Raw genomic sequence first — 15,196 nt, forward strand, 5'->3', positions numbered from 1 at the left:
TTTTTAAAAAGCTCTTTCATAAAAAGAACTGCAGCGGGGTACACATTCATCCTTTTCACTCTGTGCTCCAGATGACTTAAATGTAAGTTTAAAGCAGTTACATGCTAACCTATTTGTTGCCTCTGCATACTGTAGCTAGTGACCCTTATGTTGATGGCCATGGGAATCTACACTGCATTACAAGTGGTTTATATTTCAATACAGTACTCACTGCAGACACACATACTGTACCTTTTATAGTACGGAGAGTGAGCGTGCTGTTCTTTTTCTTCTATATGCAGCTCTATCATGGATTGACAGTTTGTGCCTGTAAAGACGGTGTAAATTGAAGGCATCTGTATTGAGGTCTCACTGGCACTTGTGTGTGAAGACGCTTGCTGAATATTAAAATCCTAATGCATTGACTGTTTCAAAGTAAACAAGCTCTTATTTCTGTCATTATATTTTTATATGGCAGACATTTCGTATGACCGTGGTGGTCCATTGTGGTTAGTAGACATATCCCATTACCTCAAGTTAATATCTGTGTGTATTGTGGTCCCTATTTGGAAAAAAGTAAGAAATATATAAGCAGATGGTACATAGTTTGTTAACAAACAAGGTTCAAGTTGCAAGGTTGTGAGTCTGATTTTAATTACAGTATTTTAGATGTTTAAAAAATACATTCCAGTGATTTAAAAAAAAAAAGCTTTCACTCTGAAAGTCTAATGAAAAAGGGATTTGTTTTTTTCTTCAGTGAAATGTCGTTGTGGGTGGATGGCTGGACAAGGAATCTGCATCTTGTGTTCTACTTTTTAATGAGATGGCAATTATAATATTTCACAGATACAGTAACTGTCTTTAATCCTTCAATGTTCTGTCATAAAGTCCCGGTCTCTGGGAGGCCGGTACTTTGGGAGCAACAGCAGTAGGTTAGTTTTGGGGATGTTTATCCCAAGCAGTATAGAGTGTTTTATAGTGTAGTAGGTTCCTGGATAAGGACGTCTCTTTTAAAGAGACTAGCACTCGCCTTGTGTGGCAAACTTTTATTTTTAGCTTTGTTTTGTTGTGTTTTCTTTATTAAATCTGACACTAGGGTAACCATTGCTGCTACCCTAGTGGCAGCACCTGTGTGTTAATAAATCTGCGCGCATGTGCGGCATGTCAACACCCATTGCTCTGTGTATGACTCATTATTATTAAGTGATGACTCACGCAGGTAAGACTTCTCCCTGTTAGATATCCTGCTGAGTCAAGGCAGAATAGGCACAGAGCAGTTGGCTGCCAGAATGCACAAGCAGAACCAGGTGAAGATGCTGAAGGAAACAATGCTGAAGGAGCAACAGAGACATGGGTGAAAAGTCGGAGGGGGGAGGAGCTGGAGCCTCGAAAGCCAGAGGGTGAGGAATTACCGTCTTCTAAGGCCAGTGTAGGAGTGGCTGCCTACTTCAGAGCCAGAGGAGCTATGGTCCAAGAAGTAGCTGCCATCCTGAGGGCCAAAGAAGGAGGAGCTACCATCCCGACAGCCTGAGGAGGAGCTGCTGTCCTATAGTCTAAGGAAGAGGAACTCCCGAAAGGTAGGAGAGAGCAGGATTCTGTGGCAGATGAGTCCACCACAGCCCCGACCACAACCTCTGCAATCCAATTCAGCGGCTATGGGTCAGCTCCCTCGGCCTGTGCTTCCAGACATTCCACCGTCATATCTGGACCTTCCATCACCTGCTGACCCCTCCCCCCAAAACAGAAGAGTAACCTTCTGAAGAATATCGAATGTACCAACGGTGCTATTCTGAGGGGAAGGGTATGTGACAAGGAGGACCCTGTCGCTTGTTCTTGCATGGATGTGTGCATCCGTGACGTGTAACATGAGATGCATTGATAGTTAACTAATTGAGCAGGTAGGCTCGTCTGGTGCAGAGCTGATCAGGAGGTTCGAATTGGCTGGGGTTTGTCCGGGGAGGCTGCGCACAGCTCAAAAGTATCTGTGCCACAGCTTGAGACGACTGCACCACCATGCTACACAGAGAGGTGCTTTGTTTACATCGAGGAGGAGAGCGTCTGCTCCTCAAGATGACGACTACGGAACCCTTAAACTGCGAGATGGTGCCTGTGAAAGCTCTGCCCAGCCAGGACTGTCATAAAGACCCTGAGTCACTGGGAGGCAGTAGGTTAGTTTAGGGGATGCTGATCCCAACCAGTATAGAGATAATTTCATAGTGTAGTAGGTTCCTGGAGCGAGGCGTCTCTTTTAATGAGGCTAGCGCTGACCTTGTTTTGTTTATTAAATCTGACACTAGGGTTACCATTGCTGGTACCCTAGTGGCAGCACCTATGTGTTAATAAATCTGTGCACATGTGTGGCATGTCAGCACCCAGTGTAAGACTCATTATTATACAGTGACGACCTACGCACATAACACTTTCACCTGTTACAGTTGCATTTTGGGGAAAAAGAGTACGAAAAAACAAAAATATTCAACTTATGACTTGGACTTCTTTTAAGGACTAACATTTTAAAGAATCACATGCCTTCGATCAGAACAGTTCCTTAAAGAAATGAATGGAAAGGGACTGGAAAGGAGGATGATTTGTACTATTTCCCCAAGGAGCTGTTGCCATGCAAGTAGAAATATCGCGGTTGGGGACTGTGTGGTAAGTTTTATGCTGATGAGTTATGAAGTCTCACAGCTATACACAGATCTATTGTAGGAATAATAAGGGCAGCAGTGACCAAGGGAACAGAAGCTGTCACCTCAGACAATACTCATTCTTTGAGCTTCTATGAATGGAAAGAATTTTAAACATTGCAAGAGCAGTTGTGGGCCTAAAAGATAGGGGCTGACACTCACAAAGTATTTTCTACAGAACGTAATAACTTTCTGAACCTGTTGGAATGTTGGACATTTGCTCGGCCAATCAGGATGCAGGATTGCTGGTCTGCAACTCTGTGGTAAAGACCGCTACCATAAACAAAAAAGCCTCATCACTTTTATTGGGTTCTAATCCAGTAGTCCGCCACAACTGTCATTTCAAATTTAGATCAAGGATCTTGCAATGCACAGTTAAGAGAGACCACTTGAGGCTGTGTGGTCCAGTGGTTAAAGGTCATTGGTTCAAACCCCACCATAACACCGACTGACTCACTGTGTGATCCTGAGCAAGTCACTTAACCTCCTTGTGCTCCATCCTGCGGATGAGATGTTAAATCAGTGTCCTATTGTAAGTGATTCTGCATATAATGCACAGTTCACAGTCTACCTCTGTAAAGCGCTCAAAAAATAAGATTTTATTCTAGGAAATTAGTTGAACACATAAATAATGTGCATACTTCTCTATGAGGAGAACAGACTTAAACTGGCATCTGTGCTGCTTTTATAAAGTTCTTCGAGTACCCACAGTACTCATGCAGGCATACAGAAAGATGTAATATAAATAAAATCCACTCTCTTCAAAAGTATACCAGTTGTATAAAATGAAACACTATAAACTACGTGAAAATGAGCAAAAACTTTCACACTGGCATGCTTTACCCAGATCAGGACCTTGTGTCATGCTGGTCGGCTACGCTGTTTCACACTGCTTTTGATAAAGCAGGGTTGACCTGACAGACGCAAGTAAACAATACGCGGATCAATGCCCCGGAAGCAGCTTGTTACAGACAAGCGTCTGTGGATCGAACTGGATTCCCTGACCTTGTAGCTTTCTAACTTGGCACATGGCCTGAAATACACCCATTTCAGAGTAACTGGTTTTCCATAACTCAGAGTGCAGCTGTGTCCTCGGGACAGGTGAGAACACTTTTGTATTTGCATAAATTGTTTCTTCTTAATAAAGTGTTTTGAGCCTATGTACAAACTATAATCAAACCAATTGAAACACACTATTGGAACGCGCAGGCATTTTCTGATAAACATGCACCTTGTGTAAGGTTGTTCCAGTTAAATTGCACAAGCTCTTATTGTTTCATCAGTCTTTGTTCCTTTTCATTATACAACTCGTTACTTATGCTTCCCTTTTAAATTAAATTTCAAGTCATTGAAATTGTCTGTAAACATTATGTGATATTCCTGTGTTTAATGTAAGCTCTGAATCAACACAGGGTTAATGAAGTCTTAAAATTAATCTGTACATAGCTGGTGTACATCAGCAGTTTGCAGTCCCCAGCCTTGCTGTTTGACCTTGTGATGCGTGGGTATAGCGTTCTGCTGCCTGTGAAAATTGAGCAAAACTCATATCATTGTTCTTAAATGTAACTTCTTGTTGTCTGTGTTTCTGCTGACATTGGTACAGTGAAGAAGAAACGCAAATGTAACTTTTTAATGTTCTTCGTCTCATGCTAGGGAAATAAGACTAAATTTGGTTAAGGAAATTACATAAGTTAGCTGAATATATCTGTGCTGTACGAAGTAATTTCTTAGCTCAGAAACTAACATCTACACTGATGCCATGAAACCAGGGCTCAGAAACTAACATCTACACTGATGCACCTCAGACATTACACCTACCGTATGCTGTATGTGTTCTTTGTTCTTGTTCCTGTTTTTAACTAGATTTTTAAATAAAATATTTCTGATTGAATTTAAGAAGACTAATTAATTATTTTTAAGAAGAAATCAAACCTCTTACAGAACTGTCGGCCCAACTGTTGATTAGAGCAAATGTTTCTTCATCCTGCTGCAATCTGGCTCATGGTGTGTCTCAAGCAACAAAAATATGGCTAATCAGAATAAACAAAAACATTCCCTGCAGAAGTGAAACTGTCACTCAGACGTGACTGTTTGTTATTTTGTCGGCCGACAGGCATTTTATCTTGCTCAGCCCGGGTCAAAGCATGTCAGTCCACATCCTGAGATGGGTCATTGGGACCCAGGTTAACCCAGGTACCACCCAGTACGTGGTTTCACACTATGCGGGATTGGGACCCGGGTAGCCAGAACCCGGGTCCGGACCCTGGTAGAAATGCCAGTGTGAAAGTGGCTTAAGAGAAACTGTATCTGCAAAAACACAGTTCACAGTATCCATGTAAGTTGGTGCCAGATCTGAGTGTTTCTTTAATAAAAAGAGCTTTGTTTCCTCATCTTTCTTCCACCTTGTAATTCAACTATGGTCATTATTGCAAATGTAAGGCATATAGACTGCAGCTTATCTTTTGGGGAATCCAGATTATTCAGAAGCTAAGAAGTAATGTTTCAATGCCAGAAAAGTTACTTTTCCAAAAGTGTGTCATTCTGCACTCACTTTATTAAAAAAATGTGTGAGTATGTGACAGTGATTACACTGTGACTTGTGTAAATTGCGTAAACCACGTTGAATTCCTGAAGGAGTTTCCTGTGGTTTCTCAGGCTGCTGTTGCGAAGTAAACTGGCATGTCAACATCGCAGGTGCCTCACCTTGTGATAAGATGTGATTTAAATGTTTTTTTTTTTTCATTTAGAAACAAAGAAGTATGACAAAGGTCATCTCAAATGCCTCTCGTTATTTGGGACGGCCTCTTATTCAGGGTATTTCTACTTCTCCTGAGGTGTCCCGATAAAGAGGTGCCGACTGTATTAATAAAACAAGAACTTCACTAACTGGAAAATGTACAGTTATCCAATTACATTATTAAGAAAAGAGACGCAAAGGATATGGTATGAAAATGTTTCATATTTAGTTTCCCTAGCTAATATTGGATAACTTGGCACTACCAGGGTACAAATATCTGCACAATATGTGGTTGTACCTTGAACAAGTGACCAGTTTATGTTTTGGAGAATAGTTCATTTTGTTAGTGGAAAGCTTCTGTGTATTCATTTTTTGGTGTTTGTTTGCGTTTAGCTTGATTTCACTTATGCTGGCTTGTCAAGTGGAGGACTGGTGAGTCAGATTTAGTAAGTAGGTACAATAACTCAGTGGCTGGAGAAATAAAACAAAACATTGTTCATCATATAACATTTTCATACGTCTCTTACAGTAACAGCATACCTTTTAATTATAAAATAGTGTGTACAGCAAGTGTTAAGATAATGTGTGTTGCAGTGAGCTGACAAACAGAATAATTACATATTTTATTACCCTTATAACTTGTGTGACATGAACAAAGATAAAACCAAAAAAAAATGGATTATTATATACTATTTACAGTACACAAGACCCTGTATTGCCCTATATTTAACCTTGTACTGCCCAGTTACACCACTAAGTTTCCTTGAATAAAGTTGTCTGCCAAATAAATAAATAATATCAACAACAATAATAATTATTAAGACACATCAGTACACATAGAAAAAAACTCCTTTATACTGTTCTGTTCTGTTATACACGGCTACCTAATTTGGATTTGACGCAGCCTTTATGAAATTGGAGGACTAGAACTAAGAGTGTCTGGGGAATGCTTGAGACGCTCAATTACTTTAACGTTGACCTCAGGAATAAGTGGAAACATGTATTATGAGTAGACGTAATGAACATACTGCTGCAAAGAGCACTTACTCAAATTCTAGAAAGTGGTTGTTAGCCTGGGACACGTACTGCAATAACCAAAGATAAGACATTTTTATTGTCAAATGATTGTTAGAAGAAAGGTGAGATACAATATTCTGTATAATAATTGTTCTTTTGAAAGTTATTTCAACATGCATGGTCTATGGTTCTAATAGTTATGTAACCTCTGCAACAGACATGCATATATATTACAGTGAAATAGTGAGGAGAATTGTGTGCTTGTTTAGTGAAAGAGATGTGATAATGCTGTTATGTATGTGGTTATCTGGATAAGTGGAGCAAAGAGACAAGCCCAGGTGTAGATGTAAAAATAACAGGGGTGTATATTTATCAAATTAAATGGCAATGCAACAGTTGAATCCAGCTTTCAATTTGAAGCCTTTTTAAATCAGCTGTTTTGTCCCAAGTTTCTAGTGGAAGATTCCACTGTATCCTTCCTGTTGAAGCCACCGCTAGACCTATCTTTTCAGCAGCCAGCTAGACTCCCATCTGGTTGCTATTGCTTCTGCTGCTACCACGCAACCATAACACACACAGACAATCTTCTGCAAATTCCTTTTAGTAAGGGCTTCTGTCTGTTTATATTCTGGTGTGGATGGTCATCTTCGTCTGGGAGACTTGTGCAATTCCTGCTGAACTGGACCTAGGGCTACCTCCTTTGCTAACCTGTGCTGGTTGACTACTTTTGTCTTGAATTGGCCACCACACCACCAGTGCCAAAAGCCTTTATACTAGTCTTTTTATAGCCACAATTCAGCAATTTAGCAGTTTTCTAAACTCACATATACCACAATGGCTACTAGTTATTTCTTCTGGTGTGTGTACAAGGTGTACCATCATTAGGGATGTTAAGCGTGTTTAATTTTAGACAGCTGTCTGCTGCTCTCTCATCCTAAGTGTTGACAGGCAGTGGTTCTAGCTTGTGCTTGCTTAAGAAAAAAAGGTACTTTCATGAGATCAAGTGCTGGCCATATCGTGTTGTTTCTTGTGACCAGCCGTCAGTCAGTGGGCTCTTTGTCTGTTTGAGGGTGGGTGAAACCTGCAAAACATGCCAGTAACAATAACTACACAGGACCAGGAATGTGCTCATTCCAATAGTTAGCACATGTCACAAAAAAATAATTGGACATGTACCCTGCGTTTCAACCAGGGCCAAGAGAGACAGTGGAACTGCTTCTACTTAATCTTTTCTTGAGATGAGCTGCTTGCTGTTGAAAAAGCATGTCTTCCATCATTTAATGATTTTGTCTACTGTGACAGAATGTAAGTGGTGTGGTAAGGAAGGTCCAGACAGTATTCGATTTGAAAAACATCTGTGTTCCACAGTGCACAAAACTTTGGGATGTGGGGTGCATCTTAAGGGGCCCCTTTGTACTGCCAAACTCCTCCCTGTGATCAGCCTGGCGCCATGGTCTATCCAATCACTGCCTGCCCTGCAGCTGACCACAATGGAATTATTTATCAAATTCGCAGCTACGCGCTTTCTTCAAAATAGCCTACCTCCAGCTGTCACCTACCATCAAGTCGCCTCGTCTCTAGGAAAGCATACCACCAACCTTACACAGCGCCCTTTCTGGTCGGGAGGGAGGTTTGCAGCTCAGATTCCTTGTCTCTCTGTCACACTACATATGAGAGTAATGGGTTTTAGCAACTCGACCAGCACTTGTCCTTTGCCACAAATTGAGAAGCTACAAAACTACAGATAGCATGAGATAGTGCCGGCATAACAGTCCATCACAATGTACTTGAAGACATGGAAATAGGGTAATATGATTAAAGAACAGAAGAGTAAAGAGAGTGGAAATGGCTTTCTAACACTATGGCAAGGGCTCCTCAATGTAAGTTTTTTTGACTTGTATGGCTTATCCACTACTACTTACAATATGCTTAAACTTTTTCATAGAAAATATGTACTTAGAAATACTAAAAGAAACAAAATAAATGCAGCAGTATTGAGTGTTTAATAGTTATAGATAATTCATGGCTGACTATACTTTCTTACTTTTTTATTTATTTATTTTTATAAGAAAACACTTGACATGGCAATTGATACTTAAGATAAGCAAGCATGCATTTAATTGATGCAAAAAAAAACATTATATAATTTCAATAAGGAAGCAGGAAGCTTATCCAATGTACTGAATACTTTACTGTATAAAATTAAAGCTGTGCACCAGTAACGAATTTGTCTTTTCACCTATGCGGAGAGTGCAGATTTACATTAATTTTTGAGTCAATATCTTTCCACAATAGTCTCCATTGGTTCAGTTACTAGTTTGATGGCAGACCTTTTCTGCTAAATATGGTTTATAAATGTAATTATAATGTCAGTCAATACATAATTTAAAAATATTGTGGATGCATAATGCATGCTGTGCTTATCTATAATTGCATTTACAGCTTTTTCAGATTTTTTATATTAGATCTGTAAAATTTGGTACATATCTTTAACAAAGGTTTGTTTTAAACTTACATTTCAGTACAGCATTATCTGTAAATGAAAATGAAATGCACAGTAGGCAGGTTGATTCTTGATCTTAGCCTGTAACTTTCAAAGTTTGCAGTATTTTAATCACAAAAACCCTTGAGTAACCAGTCTACATTTCTTTCTTTGTATGTTTGTCCTACATGCAGGGCATATTTAGTGCTTAAGAAGTTCTATGAGAAAAGTATATGAATGCATGTCTAGTGCCGGGTAAGAGATGCAGGAAAAATGAGTGTTGTAAATAAGGTCCTGCACAAGGCAATACCTCAGGTCTTTAACTGTTCATGCAAGCAAGCTTGTTTGTACAACGGTTAAGATGTTTGACAAACCCCAATAAGAACAGCATGTGTGGTTTCCAAAAAAGCCTAAAGCTTTACTGTAACCTTTCCAGGGGACACTGTAGAACAGCACCCTTTATACAGTATTAGTCTCTTATTGCTGCATAATTGGACAATGATTATATATTTTGTATTCTTTTTTTTCTCAAAACCTTCACACTTTTGTGGTACGCAAAATGAGTTTTCTTCGTTCTTCAGCCCAGTAGTTTACCACAGAATTCAAAGCTTCTTACACTAGCTCCTTGCAAAGCAGAAATCTCAGCCTGCAGTTTCATGTCTGTTTGCTGAAGGATTAGGAACGAATTTGATTACCGGTGTTGCCTGCTGTACTAGCAGTACTGTCAAAGATACAGTTACCATGGAAACTTCCCTATAGCATTTTGCATTTTAAAGATTATTCTGATATAAATCATTAAACTGAGACGTATGATTAGACTTTATGTAGCCTAATGTGTTTGGTTTGATCAAGGGTTAGCATAAGGTTTGCTTTTGTTGAATTTGATGATAGACATTAGTAGTGAAACATGGATAAAATAAACTAATTTACCAAACAGAGTTATGATTTATGCAGTACAAGCCCATTTGGTGGCAATTGCAAGGCACTGCTATTAAAAGTTTTTTTTTTTTTTTTTTAATATAGCATTTTTATAGCATATTCTATTTCTAAACCCTATAAAAAATACATACCAGTTCTTTTATATACAGATTATAAAGGTGTATCAGCAATTACCTTCTTTCATACCTTTCGAAATGTGGCAGTGTACTTGTATGCTAGATTTATGCACAGTACATTATTGCTGAAATCTATTTTGTTCTGTCTCTGAAATGAAAAGATTGTATGTCATATAATATTGTAAATATAATTTATATATATTAAATAATGCCTGCATTAGATTTTTTGAGGTTCTTAAGAATTGTTGTGAAACATCATAACAACAATTATAATTACACTTTAATTGCTCTTGTTTATTTACAGAGATATTCTTCTTATAAAGGCAATTAACTGAGGTACCTTCAGTACCTGATTTATGCACAGATTATAATTGTATATTGTTGTAAAACGTTAAAGAAATTATTAATGTCTGAATCTCCAACACACAAAGAAAAGCTTTTATTTAGCACCATTTCATTGTTCATTTAACACCCTTAGCATATTTTTGTTTTTATTTCTGTACATTACAACATTGGCATTTGTGTTTTATTAATGGTATCAGTCCACAAGGATGTGATATGAAATTATAAAATGGGAGACTGGGATTTTAAACTGAGATAACCACCACTGCAGCTTTGTTCCTCTAATTCACTGTCACTGAAGCATTTTACTGTCTCTGATTAGTTCTGTGGAGTGGGAGCATCATCTTCTTGTCAAGTGAGGAGAGTCATTACAACTCCTGAAAGCCGTGCTGATGTATGACCCAGGGATATATACATGTTCTTGATAGAGACTGCAATGTTCATTCTGTACATTTCTTGGTACCTACTGTTAACTGCATAGGTAGCCACAGTGTTTCTCATAAATCATTTTAATTTTTTGTCAAGGTAGATCTAAAGGGAATTGTTTGTTTTGTTTGTTAAGTTAGGTATAAACAATACAACATGAAATGCTTTCAATGTATTTAAAATATATATTTTGAAAGCATTATATTTTCTAACTAATACATGTTATCACAAGCACTGTGAAATTACAATTTTAGTCCAATCATTTTATTAATTTAAATTTAATTTAAGTGGGGATTTCTTTTTTAACACTCTGTAAAACACTCCAGGATGGTGTTCATCTACATTGCGTTCACAAACAAAGCAAGTTGACACCCATGTCAGGCAAGAGTTGTGCATGCTTAAAGGTCTATATTTGTGCACAACATTGTTGAAACATCACAGTATATGGAGTAAATGCAGTATACTGTAGCATTTACGTTGTATTATTGTTGTGTATCATCTGTTAATAATAATATTAAGTATTGATAATAACAAGTTAATGTTTATGAAAATACATATACGTACCAGTAACCCTGTTTGTAATACTTGTATTGTATGTTACTCATGGATGGCCAGTGTGTTTCAGAGACAGTTCTTATTTTGATTTTTGTTTCTCCCTTGTGGAGACTGTCACATCACTTCACAGCAGCCCCAGCTGGGAAAATCAACACTAATGCACTTACACTGAGGTTACGGGTCATCTCTACCATATGGCAAAACTGTACCACTTCCTCACCCCATGCAGTCACAGCTAGCAATTAACCTGTTTGAACCTGCTTGCCTGCTAATACATAGCATTTATTTTACAAAAATGTGTGCCGGTACTCCAGTACTTTAGGGTTTACAGCGATATGTAATTGATTTTCAGACACCGTTTTATTCCCCTGGAGATTTGATAGAGCACATATCTGTCTGTTGACTTCTCCTAATGTTTTAACAACAACCCCAAGTAGCTTAGAAACTCAGCATCCCCTCTGTTGTGATTATTTGGTTACATTTTTCCTGAAGAGCATTAGTAAAGTTGATCTGACCTAAACATACAGGTAGAAAAGATGCTACTGCAATGCTTTGTATAGTATAATAATAGACATAATGTAAACATATCAACATGAAAGGAATTGCTAGTATGCCTTTTATAATGGGTAGATGTATAGCTGTCAGTATTTAAATCTCTGGGGTAGAGTAATAAATCAGAAGCATTGACGTGACCTTGAATATTTAATTTAAATCTGTTTTCTTTAGCAACACCATAAATCTATTTACATATAATACATCACTGGGGAAGCAACTTATCATACACACACACACACACACACACACACACACATACGCACAAAAACAGTTGATATTGGCTCTAGTGCACAATGGGCTTATCTGCTTCACTTTACTATGACCTTTACATCAAGGTCCAGACAGGCTTTTAAAATTCAAACAATAGCACTGCCTGAACTATAAGGGAAAGCTGTTTAATACAAAAGAGGGCCAACATTGCTCAAAATGTGTATGTTAAAGATAAGGCTGTATATACAAATAAGAGAAATGATTATTGATACCACAGGAGTCTGGGGGGTTATCCCTCTACTTTAATATCAGGAGGAGGTAGAACAAGCACACACCAAGCAGGGTTTGCCTGATTTTTTAAAATACATTATCTCTCCATCTGCAATCCATTCAGACCCTTCCTTTTAATGTCTCTCCCACAGGTTGTCACCAATATTAGAAATCTTGGTGAAGTTCACATTAAGCTAACTTCCACACCAATAGTTTTCAAAATCTACAGTACTGCCCATAGAGCTTATGCGACCCCACATAGAAAATACCAAATGAGAATTGTGGAAGAGCTTCTCTGTCAGAGGTGCACCCAGGGTGTAGTTCATATGTTTTGGGAATGCTCCAGGAATCCAGGCCTTTGAAAATGTGTAGTTTCAGTGATGTCTGGGGTGATTGCTGTTCAGTAAAGAAACAATGGCCTAACCTGGAGACACATATCACAGAAAGAAGCGTGACAGGGCAAGAGCAGTCAGGGCTTAACAATCAGAAAAGAGGGGCACTACATGAAAGTGATGGAATTTCTGGCTCCATACACAGAGTAGTAGAAGGTGGAATATCGTGTTTTTTTTAAATTTTATTTATTTATGTATTGCGTTACAACATTATTATAGTCTAGTAGAAACGTAATAATTACACTATGTAACACAATTTTTGTTCCTGGGTAGTAAGTGTTGTTTCCTAATTGCTTATGCCTCAAAAGTATATAAAATGGCTATTATTACCCACAAACTTTGCTTTTGTAACCAGGACAGGTAAATTTCAAAATATCACTATTTCCAATGAGAAAACTGGCGAATTTGTGTCTTTTCGTTCACATAAAGTCAGAAAAAAACAACGTATGAATCCAAATTAACATGTATTTATACTAAAGTAATACAAAAATGACTACAAAAGATTTAGAAGTGAGTAGTTTTTCGAGATTTACGATTATACTGTTAATTTGTTAATTTGGATTCATACGTTGTTTTTTTCTGACTTTATGTGAACAAAAAGACACAAATTCGCCTGTTTTCTCATTGGAAATAGTGATATTTTGAAATGTACCTGTCCTGGTCACAAAAGCAAAGTTTGTGGGGAATAATAGCCATTTTATATACTTTTGAGGCATAAGCAATTAGGAAACAACACTTACTACCCAGGAACAAAAAAAAAAAAAAAAATTGTTACACGGTGTTATCAAGTGTTTTCCATCAGCACTTTTTTAAATTAAAATACTGAAACTAAGTATATTTACTACAAAGCCTCCACTGCACACCAACGCTCTGCAGTACGATACTAACGCAGACGACAGATCCAGTGTGCAAAGACCTTACTGTCACATACCCGCATCTCTCTAAAGCATGTTTGAAATTCTCCCTTTCGGATTCTCTGTTAGTTGAGAGGACGGAGCAACAACATCACACTTGATTTTTTTTTTATCTTCTTATATAGAGGTTCAAACTCTGCACATCTACGTAAATGTACATTTATCCAGTTACACGAAGGCAGATTGTATTTAAAGTATTGTATTTATATGAACAACAGCTGCGACCACTTTGCTCAGTCAAAAGGGCTGCGACACGATGCGTCCCGTACAGCAAATAGTGAAGCTGCACAGCTTCTGCGCCTAACTTGTCACATTCATCTGCAACACAGGTGCTGCAAAAACCAGGCTTATTGTTTTCCATGATTCTGAAACAAACAGCATGTTGTAAAGAAAGCCTCTGTAAGTTGGTAAACTTCTGTTGTCTGATGCATTTGTTAGTCTGTCTTCACAGAAAACAGGTCACTCACATTTTTTTTTTTTTTGCATTTTAGCTGCCATCAATTTACATGGTCGCTCAGCGATCTCATTCACTGACATATAGCTACACATAAATGCTGAGTGAAACATTCATTTTCACAAGCTTTTTTTCAATTCGCGATTTTCGTGATCTCCGTGACCTCCGTGACCTCAGTGACAAAATCATAACCTTACGTATGAACACTTTATTATTACTAATTGGAACATTGTTATCATCTTTATGCACATTTCACAGGAAGACATACAACGCATTCAACACATGTAGCTTCTACATACTTCTGTTGGCTATAACAATGAAAATTAAACACTGAACAATTAAATCATGACTCGTTAAATGATTGAGAACACAACAAAATAAATTTGTTATACAGTAATTTTTTTTTTCTCAAGTCTACTGTAAATGTTTTAACTCTTAATATCCAGCAATATAACTAGCAAACCTCCATTTATTAACACAGCAATTCACTTGCCACACATATTTTACAGCTTGTTTTCTGTGTACATAACTTGTGAGTGATCGTGTTGACAACTGGGGTGTAAGAGCATGGGAAGAGCACTTTTTTCCAAATGATTGTATGTTTGACAACAATGGAAAGAGACAGAGAGAACAGGGTGAATGGGAAAAAAATAAACTAATAAACAAAATCTTCCATATCATTTTCGTTCCAGAACATAATAAATCATTTCGTTTTGTTTTTTGTTTCTGTTCCATGAAAAATGTTTATTGTTTTTTGTTTATTGTTCCGGTCTCCATTCCATTCCAAATCCCTGAATACTATAGCAGGAGAATATTGCCAATCACCATCTGCATCTCAGCTTGGTTCACCTGGTAAAAGCATGGTCGCCTGATGTGCAGAGTTGCACTTCTTGTCTGGGGATTCCAGGGGAAGTGTATCATTGGCTCTGGTGCTCCCACAGGTTAGAGAGGAAGGCAGGAATTATTTCTCCTCATGACACTACAGCAGACCTTACTGGGCAGGCACCTGGTGAGCTCAAGCGAACATCTGCCTGGTTGGCCTTTGTCCTCCAGTGGCCAGTAGCTTGCCAGCATCTGTGTAATAATGCACCCATTATGCTGATGAAATACAAACATAGGAA

General features: G+C 38.1%; 1 protein-coding gene across 1 annotated transcript in view; it reads left to right on the forward strand.

Moving 5' to 3' along the window:
* khdrbs2 (KH domain containing, RNA binding, signal transduction associated 2) overlaps positions 1 to 15,196 on the forward strand; it is a 109,941-nt gene that overhangs the window by 31,230 nt on the left and 63,515 nt on the right. The gene's annotated exons all lie outside the window — the stretch shown is intronic.

This window comes from Polyodon spathula, chromosome 6 (genome assembly GCF_017654505.1).
Source record: "Polyodon spathula isolate WHYD16114869_AA chromosome 6, ASM1765450v1, whole genome shotgun sequence".
NCBI lineage: Eukaryota > Metazoa > Chordata > Actinopteri > Acipenseriformes > Polyodontidae > Polyodon > Polyodon spathula.